At 36.7% G+C, this 12323-nt stretch overlaps 1 pseudogene; it reads right to left on the bottom strand.

Annotated features, from left to right (window-relative positions):
- Positions 1-10737: 10737 nt before the first annotated feature.
- On the bottom strand, positions 10738-10834 carry LOC138822637 (U6 spliceosomal RNA; annotated as a pseudogene).
- Between the last annotated feature and the right edge of the window lie 1489 nt (positions 10835-12323).

Below are 12323 nucleotides of genomic sequence, written 5' to 3'. Positions count from 1 at the left end.
TCATCAGATATCATCTTTCTGATTAGGTAGGATTAAAGACCTGAGCCACCCGTGTGGCTCCTACTTTTTCCTGTACTTATGTAAGGCACATACTTAGATATTAATTTAAAACTGAGAATATAGAAGCAAGATGTACAGTGATGATATTATCCTGTCAGAAATTCAAGTTAGTAATGTAAATTTCTTCTTAAGACATACACAAAAAATACTTAAGAAGAAATCTGATGATGGTGTGTGTGTGTGTGTGTGTGTGTGTGTGTGTGTGTGTGTGCTGTTGCAATATGTTCCACAAATAAGCACTGTGCAGGGGTGTCCAGCCATTCACAGTTATGTCATGAATATCTGCCTTGAGATACCAACTCATTGACAATGTCTAGGTATCCACTCTGGGCTTCCAGATGAAGAGGGGTATACTCATCCTCATCCCTAGTATTCATATGAGTGGCCTTTTTGGAAAGTAGTCTCTGCACTGTAGTAAGCTGCAAGACAAGGACTCTACCACTGAGCCACCTTCCCAGCCCAAGGATTAAGATTATTCTCTTTATGTAGGCGACTAAAACGTATTTACTAATTTCTATATATAAATATTATTTCCGTCTCTTTTAAAAAATAAAAAAAATTGTTTGCTCTGTAAATTGATTAGAAGCATGGATTTTGTGGCTAGTTCGGTCATTGCACATCTGTATCTCTTCCTCTTTCTCTTTCATGGTTCTCATAGACAAAATGGTTGCTCCATAATTATCCTAATTTATTTTGCTTTTATATTTTTGGTTGCATCATTTCACTTTCTGCTCTGCCATTTCACAAAACAGCACCACACAAATAGAAAAATCCAGAAGTGGTTCTGAGGCTCAAGTGGTAGAGCACTTGCCTTGATTTGAAGAGCTAAAGTACAGTGCCCAGGCCCAGAGTTCAGGCCCCACAACTAATTTAATAAAAAAAAAATCTAAATACTTGATAATTCTACTAACAGATCTGACTGAAATCAGGTGAATTACACTTTTCCTGTACAATGAAGGAATAGGTCCAGGCTAGGAAATCAGCTAGAGAAGGCAGGCAGATTGTATCTGTGACAAAACTTTATGGAAAATGGAATCGCGGATTACTTACTGGTGATTCACTTGCAGTTGAACCATGATTCTGAACTATTGCTTGCTGATTGTGAACTATTGCTTTGATCATTATATTCTCCAAGAAGAAAAAGTGAAATTTAATTGATAGCAAAGGACTACTAATACATTTTGACTTCTCATTAAGCATCTTCAATCATCAAAATCACCTGAAGACAATAGACAGGACTATTTGTAGATGAAAACAAGTGTCTTTAAAAAAAAAGAATTGGGGAGTTCCGGGAAGATGGAGGAGGAGAACCTGGAGTCTAAGTGAGCTCTCCAATAAAAAGCAGATTTAGAGTTCCAGTGAACAGTCCTAAGCCAGAGAATTACACGAAGTGTGCCATCACAGGACAGAGAGCTAGGCCAGAGAGGGGAAACCCAGGCAAGGAGACACTTTTGAGCTCTTGCCAGCAGCCGCCGCGGGGGCAGCAGCTGTGGTGACGGTGGGCAAGCACAGGAGCCTACCTGAGCCACAGAGTGTCCAGAACGAAGGAGCCAGACACAGCAGGTGAGCAGATTCTTCTCAACACCAGCAAGAACCGACAAAGAGCGAACATCTTCATCCTGCAGTTTGCAGAACAGAGACGAGCCAGGAAACAAGACTCAGCGTGAGTAGAAGCCTGACATCCTCACTCCTTCTCAGGGAGCAGAGGAGGGAAGGCCACCCCTCCCAGCACCAGAGATCTCCATCTTGGATACCGACAAAGGTCGGAGGAGCTGCTAGCTCCAACTCAGGCCTTCGAATAAAATGAGTCATTTAGCAGGTAACAAGAACTTAATGGCAGCGTGACCTGCCAGACCCAGATCCACCCAGTGAAAAGTCACCCAGCTCTGGCGCCAGCCCTTGGAGTGGCTTTCTCCACTGGGTAATCAGAGCCAGAGGCTGCCCCTCCCTCTAGCAGCCTGGGCAATCAATTGAAATTCAGTAAACAGAAACCATGATAATGGCTCCAGGCTGGGCTCTGTGAATTTTCACAAACTAGCCCCAGGGAAAAGCTACTGTTTGTTGAAAGGCCTCAATTCTACCCAGAACCTAGCCTCATCACTGCTTCCCCCTCTTTTCTGATACTCAAAGCAGATTTGCCTCCCAATGAACCAGCCTGGGAAGAGGATCGCCAAATCCTGGGTAAAGCAGAGCATTTTTCTGCCTGTTTGAACAAACTGACAAACCAACCAAGCCACAGGACCACAGGACCACATGGAGACCAGAGAATCCAACAAGAGGCTGGTTACAGACCCAAGGGAGATACAGGACTTTTCCCACTCCTCCAAAAAAAATTAAAGAATTTTTTTTTTACTTTCTTCTTCTTCTTCTTTTTTTCATTTTTAATATTTGGTACCTTCTATAAATTTTTTTTTGTAAAACTTTTTTTAAATGTTCAATCTTTGGCTTTTTTGAAAAAAAAATTGTTTTCCAGAAACTTTTTTTTTCTCATATAATTTTTATTTTACGAATAAGTGAGTGTGCGTTTTTCTTTCTTTTTTGGTTTTCTTTTTCTTTTTTTTTTTGTCTTTTTAAATTATCTTTTTGTTTTTTGCTTAGCTCTACTGAACTTCTCATCTTTTTCTTCTTCCTTTCTTATCCTTTTCACCTTCTCCTCTCTTTCGTTCTTCTTTATGTGACTTAATTCTTGTCCCGCACATCCTCAGATAAACCCGGAGTTGACTATTAGACATTACCCACATTGTGTACACCCTTAATCCACAAATTTATCACTGAATTCAAAACCATTAAGACTTAAATTCCTTAATAGCAGTACTACCTCTTAATACCTATATAATATTTGAAGCATTTTTATTTTTAAGTTTTTCACATCTCCTTTATATCCCTCCCCTTCTCTCAATAAATTCACCTTCTTATCTAAATAGATTGTTATCGCATCTACATAATGTTATTAATTTTTACCTTTCTATTTTTTCTTGGCTTTTCTTTTCCCGTTCCCTTTCTTCTTTTATTCACTCTCTCTACTTTCATCCTACCCAACCTATTTCCTGCTTTGAGATTAGGACTTAGTTAACTCTCCCTGAGCCTCCCCATATCAATCTATTGCTATTTTTTATCCACATCTCTCCCTAACCCTAATAATTACAGGTCTTCCAAATTCTTCTTTGCGGTTCGTAGCCCATTAATGTATAGTTGTTTGATGTTGAATAGATGGATCTATCGAACTAGATTGTATCTGTAGACTATTGACTGTGCAAATTCAGACTTGGGTTGATGCTTGCCTTAGGATAAGTGTTCTAGCACAAAACTGGTGCTATTTTTATCTCACATGGGCAGAGTAAACCGGAAAAACACAAGAAAAATTGCAAATCCGGTTATCTCAATTCCCAATCTTGATAATCAGGGGACAGAACAGATAATGAATAATCCAGAGGAGAATTCACAAATAGCTCTACAAACACTGCTGGCAACATGATAAATGAAAAGATTGAAAGCATAGAAAGGACTCTGTATGAGCGTGTAGGGTGAGAGAGGAGGCAATCCAAAAGTTCATACAGGAATATCATAAGTGTGAGGAAGCTACTCAAAAACTGATACAGGATTTGCATAAGCAGCTTGAGAATACTCAAAGAGAAAGGCAGGAACGGCATTAGCAGGCTGAGAACACTCAAAGAGAACTACAGGAATTGCACGAACAGGAGGAAGCTAATCAAAGAGTAATACAGGAATTGAGACAGCAGGAAGAGAATACAAAAGATCACTAAAGGCATACATGGAATCCATTAACAAAGAGCTGAAGAAACTCAGGGATACCACAAAGGGAATGCTCAATGGAACCCAACAGAAGGAATGGGAATGCAAGGAAACCATAACCAAACAACTAAGTTATCTGAGAATAAACACTGAACATCATATTAAGGAGGTAAAGAAGTTCATACAAGATCTAAAACAAAGCTTCAACAAAGAATTTGAAGCCATCAATGCTGACTAACTAGAAGCAAAAGAAATAAAAAAACAAAGTAGAAAGTCTTGACAGCAGGTTATACCATGCAGAAGATCGAATCTCAGGGATTGAAGACAGCCTAGATATTATAGCACCTAGAAACAGAAGTTAATGGCCTAGGAAATTTGTTTAACAGGATCCTAGCAGAGAACTTCCCAAACATACAAAAAGATAGGCCTATTCAGATACACGAAGGTTTTAGAACTCCAAACAGACCAGACCAGAATAGGACATCCCACCATCACATCATAATCCACAGGATCAACACAGACCAAGGAAAAGATCCTTAAAGCTGTCAAGGAAAAAAGATTAATCACCTATAAAGGGAAACCAATTAGAATCACCTCAGATTTCTCAGCAGAGACAATCAAAGCCAGAAGAGCTTGGAATGTTGTATGCCACGCCCTAACAACAAACAACTATCAACCAAGAATACTGTACCCAGCTAAACTCTCCTTCATAATTGAAGGCCAAATAAAAACCTTCCATAACAAAGAAAAATTGAAACAATACATCTCTAGCAAACCAGCCCTACAAAAGATTCTTAAAAATGTCCTACACATAGAAAACCAAGGAGACCACAATAAAGGCCAAGAAACTGCACCTAAACTGAGAATCCAAGAACCATAGAAAGAACCCAGGTTTTGCAGCCCCCAAGAAGGTAGATAACATGGCAGGAACTCCCAAATACCTCTCAGTGCTTTCTCTTAACGTTAACGGACTTAACTCTCCAATTAAGCGACATAGACTGTCTAGTTGGAATAAAAAACAAGATCCTTCTATCTACTGCTTCCAGGAGTCACATCTTGCCCGTAAAAACAAACAAATTTTCAATATTAAAGGTTGGAACAAAATCTACTAAGCAATCAGCCCCCATAAACAGGCGGGAGTTGCAATCCTAATATCAGATAAAATAGACTTCAAATTAAAATTCGTGAGAAGAGATAAAGAAGGTTGCTACATATTAATTAAGGGATCTTTCCTTCAAGATGATATTAACTTATAAATATCTACTCGCGAAACATTGGAGCACCCACATTTATGCAAGAAACACTACTTTCCCTCAAATCCCATATAAATCAAAAGACATTAATTGTTGGGGATTTTAACACACCACTCTCTCCACTAGATAGATCAACTCGGCAAATACTCAACAGAGAAACCACAGACCTAAACAGCTCCATATATCAACTAGACTTAACAGATATCTACCAAATATTTCACCCAGCAGCATTAGAATACACGATTTTCTCAGCAGCATAAGAAACATTTTCCAAAATAGACCACATTTTAGGACACAAAGCAGACTTGTCTAAATTCAGAAATATTGAAATTATACCTTGCATTCTCTCAGGCCACAAGGGAATAAAATTAGAATTCAACACCAAATGCCACCAAAGAAAGTCTGGTATCACATGGAGACTGAACAACTCACTGCTGAATCACAAGTTGGTCATGGAAGAGATTAGAAAGGAAATTCAAATGTTCATGCTATTCAACAAAAATGAGCACACAAATAACCAGCTCCTCTGGGACACAGCAGTACTCAGAGGCCATTTTATAGCTCTGAACTCCTACATCATCAAATTGGAGAGATCTGAAACCAACAAAGTAGTGACACATTTAACCCTCCATGAAAAAGGAGCAAGATAAACCCCAATCCAGTAGATGGAAAGAAATAATTAAAATTAAATCAGAATTAAATGAATTAGAATACAAAAGAACTTTAGAAAGAATCAATGAAACAAAGAGTTGGTTCTTCGAAAAAATTAACAAAATTGACATACCCTTAGCAAATCTATCAGAAAAAAAAAGAGAATACACCCAAATAAATAAACTCAGAGATGAGAATGGAAACATCACCATAGAAACAACCAAGATTCAGAACATTATAGGAGAATACTTCTCAAAACTTTATGCTAATAAGTTTGAGAACTTGACAGAAATGGACCTTTTCCTAGAAAATATTGACATCCCAAAACTAAACCAAGATGAATTCAACCAGTTTAACAAGCCCATATCAAGCATTGAATTAGAAACAGCAATAAGAGTCCTTCCAGCTAAGAAAAGTCCAGGACCAGATGGTTTTTCAGAGGAATTATACAAGGCCTTCAAAGCAGAGATCACACCAATTCTCCTCCAACTCTTCAATAAAATTGAAAGAGAAAGTTCACTACCAAGCACATTCTAGGAAGCCAGCATAACCCTCATCCCAGGCACTCATCAAAGAAAGAGAACTATAGACCCATTTCTTTGATGAACATTGATGCAAAACTTATCAAAAAAATTTTGCCCAATCGACTTCAAAAATTCATCCAAAAAATCATACACCACGATCAAACAGGATTCATTTCAGGGATGCAAAGCTGGTTCAATATACGCAAACCAATTAATATTATTCATCACATCAACAGTAGCAAGGAGAAGAACCACATGGATATCTCAATAGATGCAGAAAAAGCATTTGACAAGATCCAACACCCCTTTATGATGAAGGTTTTGGAAAAATTAGGAATCCATGGAACATTCCTCAACACAACAAAGACTGTATATGACAAACCTACAGCCAGCATTATACATAATGGTGAAAAATTAAAGCCATTTCTTCTTAACTCAGGAACAAGACAAGGATGTCCACTCTCTCCACTTCTCTTCTAGCTACAGCAGTAAAACAATATGCAGACATAAAGGGTATCCAAATAGGGAAAGAAGAATAAAACTTTCCCTCTTTGCAGACAACATGATCTTGTATTTAAAGAATCCCGTAGACTCCACTCCAAAATTACTCAAATTGATTCAAATCTTTGGCAAAGTAGAAAGGTATAAAATTAATCCCCCAAAATCAATGGCTTTCCTGTATGCCAGCAATGAGGAAAGTGTGGCTGAAATTAGGAAAATAATTCCATTTGTAATAGCCCAACAAAAAATGAAATACCTAGGAATTAACTTTACTAAAGAAGTGAAGGACCTCTATGATGAAAACTTCAAAATCTTGAAAAAGGAAATCAACACAGAACTTAAAAAATGGCAAAATCTCCCATGCTCCTGGATTGGAATGATTAACATCATGAAACTGGCAATACTTCCCAAGGTTATCTACAAATTCAACACGATACCTATCAAAATTCCAACCTCATTCTTCAAGGAAATAGAAGAGGCAATTCAAAAATTCATATGGAACAATAAAAGACCACAAATAGCAAAAACGCTCATCAACGGAAAGAACACTGGTGGAGGAATATCAATACCAAATTTCAAACTCTACTATAAAGCCATAGTAATCAAAACAGCTTGGTTTTGGCATAAGAACAGACTTCAGGACCAATGGAATAGAATTGAAAACCCATAAATGAACCTACAGACGTATAGCCATCTAATCTTCGATAAGGGAGCTAAAAAATAGAATGGAAGAAGGACAGCCTCTTCAGTAAGTGGTGCTGGCAAAATTGGTTAATTACTTGTAGAAAACTAAAGCTAGATCCTTATATATCACCCTGCACCAGAATCAACTCGAAATGGATCAAAGACCTCAAAGTCAATGCAGACATTCTGAAAACATTACAGGATGGAATAGGAGAAACCCTAGGTCTCCTTGGCTCAGGCCGAATTTTTCTTAATAGAGACCTGGAAACACAACAAATCAAAGAAAGGTTGGATAAATGGGAATGCATGAAATTGCAGAGCTTCTGCATGGCAAAGGACATAGCTAGCAAGATCAACAGAAAGCCCACGGATTGGGAGAAGATCTTCACTAGCCATACAACAGACAAGGGTCTCATATCTAAAATATACTTGGAACTCAAAAAATTAAATCCCCCAACAACAAATCCTCAAAGAAACAACTGCCCATTAAATAAGTGGGCGAAAGCCTTAAAGAGAAACTTCTCTGAATAAGAAAGAAGGATTTCCAATAGACAAATGAAGAAATGCTCAACATCCCTGGCCATAAAAGAAATGCAAATCAAAACAACATTGAGATAACACCTCACCCCATTTAGAATGGCAAAAATCAAGAACTCTAACAACAACAGATGCTGGAGGGGATGTGGACAGAAGGGAACCTTACTTCATTGTTGGTGGGAATGTAAACTTGTTCAACCACTTTGGAAAGCAGTATGGAGGTTCCTCAAAAACTTCACATAGAGCTCCCCTATGACCCAGCAATCCCACTTTTGGGCATTTACCCTAAGGTTTACAAAAAAGACCACACTAAAGCTACCAGCACAACTATGTTTATTGCAGCATTATTTACTATAGCTAAGATCTGGAACCAACCCATATGCCCCTCAGTAGATGAATGGATCAAGAAAATGTGGTATATATACACAATGGAATTCTATGCCTCCATCAGAAAGAATGACATTTCCCCATTTGTTAGGAAATGGAAAGGCTTGGAAATATTTATATTAAGTGAAGTAAGCCAAGCTCAAATAAACATAGGTCCCATGTTTTCCCTTATTTTCAATATCTAGTATATGTATGAGTCAAGCAGAGGTCAGATAGTGTGATGTTAGGAAAATGAACCCTTAGATATATATTTAAAAGTTTTTTTTCTTTCATGCATTTGTTTCTAACGAATATAAAAGATTATTTCTTTGTTGCTTTGTATGTCCCTCCCCTACAGTATAACCCTTGCTTTCACTCTATTTGATGTTGGTATAATTTGAGGAGGGGATGGGGAAAAACAATTCGTTTAAATAAGGATACAGATGGATCAGGTGCAACAATGAGAAGTACATGTTGTCACGTCGAAAATGAACTTTACAACTTTGCTGTGGGGGGAGGATTGGGTGGGAGGCAGGGGGAGGCTGGGAAGGGATGTGAAGTGTAAACAAAGAGGAGGCTACAATGCTTGATAAGAAATGTACTCATTATCTTGCCCATGTAATTGTTACCCATCTGTACAGTATGTTCACAATAAAAATTTTTTTTTAAAAATTCAGAGTTGTATAGCTATTTAAAAAAAAAGAATTTAGGTAGTCATACAAAGGACTTCTATTTTACTACTGCATTATACATTTTTTCTAATGTTGGATACCAACATTAGAAAGCTATTAGAAAGCTCTTAAAGCCTTTATGTTGAATAGTGAGTTCTTTAACACTATAACATGGTATTTCCCAAATCATTGACATAGAAGGCATTGTTTCCTATTTTCTCTCTCATTCCTAGAATAAGCTACACATGAAGACCCCACTGGTCCTCATTTTCAGCCTGTACTTTTGAATACTGAGGAAAATCTTTCCTCTGCTCTCTATCAATTCCCTACTATGCAGTTCGAATAATTTAAAATAGTAAAAATGGAAAAAGAGAAAATAAATCATGGTGAAAAAACATATGCAGGAAATTCACCAGATTTTTCTGACCAGTTCAACCATTGTGAACTCTTGGTGAAATATGTGGACATCTCATTCCCACTTGCACTCAAAGTCCCTGGTTAGGAAATTTTGACGAAGACAAGGAAGAAGATGAAAAAGTGAGAAATGGTATCAATTGCAAGAAAAAAAATATGGTGTAGGATCCAAGCCAATTTATTCTTTGGGATGTTGAAATTAATTGGCTTACTACGGTGTGTAGACTACTTTCCAAAAAGGCCACTCAGATGAATACTAGGGATGAGGATGAATATAACCCTCTTCATTGGTAAGCCTATAGTGGACACTTAGACATTGTCCATGAGTTGGTAGCGCAAGGCAGATATTCATGCAATAACTCTGAATGGCTGACAACCCTGCACAGTGCTTATATGTACAATAATATTAGAGTGGCTTCTTTCTTAATTCATCATGATGCAGATACCAATACCCAAAATAAGGCCTCTTGACTGCCCTGCATCTTGCTGCTGGGAATAGAAATAGAAAAGATACTCTCTTGAACCATTATATCAAACCAGGTCTGAAGAAAAACTTGGAAGAAACTGCATTTAATATTGCCATAGGATAAGTATGTATCACTACCTCTTTGAAGTTGTGGAAGGCTGTACAAATTGTTCTCCTAAGTCATAATGGTTTGGTTACGTTTCTTAAATTTCAAAAATGCCAGTCCATCCTTTGTGTCCCTTAATTTTTTTCACAATACAAAGTAACAGCAGTATCTTACTTTAAAAATTCATGGATTCCATGGTATTCTTCCAAGTGAATTGCCTGACTTTGATGTCAAAATGTATTCAAGAGTTGTTTGTATATATCTATAATGATTCCTGCAGTTGTTGATTTTTTTAAATCAGAAATAATTTTAACTTATCTGTTGAAATGAATAGTATAGAAACTAAAGTTTTTCCTCATAGTTTTCTGAAAAAAGTATATCTATGTTTGTATAATATACATAATCTATTTCATTCGCTCCTAGATATAATACTTGGAATTCTACATTGTTATATAATGTATAGGTTCATTAATAAATGTGTCCTTTCAGATTGCATTCCATATAGAAGAAGTTTAAGATTTCTTTTTTTCCTAGGTCCTTATATTATTTTATTTCTTTGGGATAAAATTACAATGTTATCTAATTTCAATTTTTGTAAAGGTTATGCTATGTAAAGGCCTTTCTAAGGTGAAGAATTAATACACTGATGTCAAACTAACCTTTAGTTCTATAAATTACATGTATTTTTACACTTGTTTTTTGGTAATTAACTTTTTAATAACTGTTTTTCATTTCTTGCATCAGAATAATGAAAATTATGGAATACTTCACAAATTTTCATATCATCTTTGTGCAAGTGCCATGTTAAACTCTGTATTGTAATTTGGGTAGACCTGCTTCTGAAGCATGCAGTACCCTCTAAATTTAAGTACTTAATGTTTCAATCTTTATACAGGCATATATCCATGGTTCCCTATTTGTAACAAGGAACTCTTAATGTTCCTAAAAATGCTATTGATCTTATTTCTCTAAAATTCTGTGTATAGTGGAAAAAACATATCGTTTGGTCAATTACTCACATTTACAATTTTTTTCAGTGTCTATTTTGTCATTTTCATTTTAAATTTGATCATACTTTGAAACCTTTTCAACTAAGTCCAAAGGTGATGGTTTTTCAGGTACTTATTTATCAACTCAGTTAGCTTTGTAGAGCTAATGGATTCAAAGTAAGCCTTACTTAAGAGCTACTTCTAAACTTCTGCAGCTTAAAATTTCCCAAATGAGGTCTTGCTGGGACAAATGTCTACCTGAACGTTTACCCTTCTTCCATGTAGGAACAGACCAACCAGAATATCTTACCCTGACAGCATAGATTGTCTTACTGGAACAAAACTAATCTTAGTTACAAGGGATCGTAGAGAGATGAACAGTTCAGACAGAATTGTTCAGAATGGAAGGTATTTTATCAAAATATAATTGTTTATTATACTTATCATTTCAAAAGTAGCTAAAGCCAAGAAGGTGAAAAAATTGTTCATATGCATGATTACCTACTGTTCTAGCCTGTCTATCATCCAACCTGGCAGGAATTTACACTACTGACTTTCTATCACCAAATATTTCCATAGCTCCTGGAGAAGACCATATGTTTCTCCTTGATATTAGGCCTTAAATTGGTAATGTTTTAATCATAGTTTTTCCTCTTAGCTCTAGGCTGTAAATCTACAAATGTTAAAGCTTTAAGTCTAACTCTACCAAAAACTGAGGTAGAGATAAACGAATAATACTTTAAAACAGAGTTTCTTTTGATTCCCTAACCACAACACAATAATGCAAAACAATTTTTATTTTATATATGCTTATATATTTTATATTTATATGTGCTGATTTTAAATTTCACACAGTGAATCTTTCTACAAAATAATTGAAGACTCATCTCAATTTCTCATTTCCTACATTATTTCAGGACCCCAATTCCTTACAAGAATTAGCAGAAATCAATTGTGAAATGCAAGGCAACTTAAAATGAAAGATGAGATCACAAAATCTGAGAGAAAGTACTGTAATATGAGTGAACAAAATCACAAATGAACACGATTATTTTTAGTACTCCTCTCCTAATGATTAATGAAAGATTTCAGTGCATCCAAAAAAATAGTTTCTGTAGGGCTGGGAAGGTGGCTCAGTGGTAGAGCACTTGCCTTGCATGCCTGAGGCCCTGTGTTCGATTCCTCAGCACCACATAAGCAAAAAGAAAAAAGCCGGAAATGGCGCTGTGGCTCAAGTGGTAGAGCGCTAGCCTTGAGCTGAAGAGCTGAGGGACAGTGCCCAGGCCCAGAGTTCAGGCCCCACGACTGGACAACCTCCCCCAAAAATAGTTTCTGTAATAATAGATAC

Source organism: Dipodomys merriami, unplaced genomic scaffold (genome assembly GCF_024711535.1).
Source record: "Dipodomys merriami isolate MVZ:Mamm:240054 unplaced genomic scaffold, mDipMer1.0.p SCAF_113, whole genome shotgun sequence".
Lineage (NCBI taxonomy): Eukaryota > Metazoa > Chordata > Mammalia > Rodentia > Heteromyidae > Dipodomys > Dipodomys merriami.
Note: the sequence above shows the minus strand (reverse complement) of the source record. Positions and strands in the feature narration are given on the sequence as shown.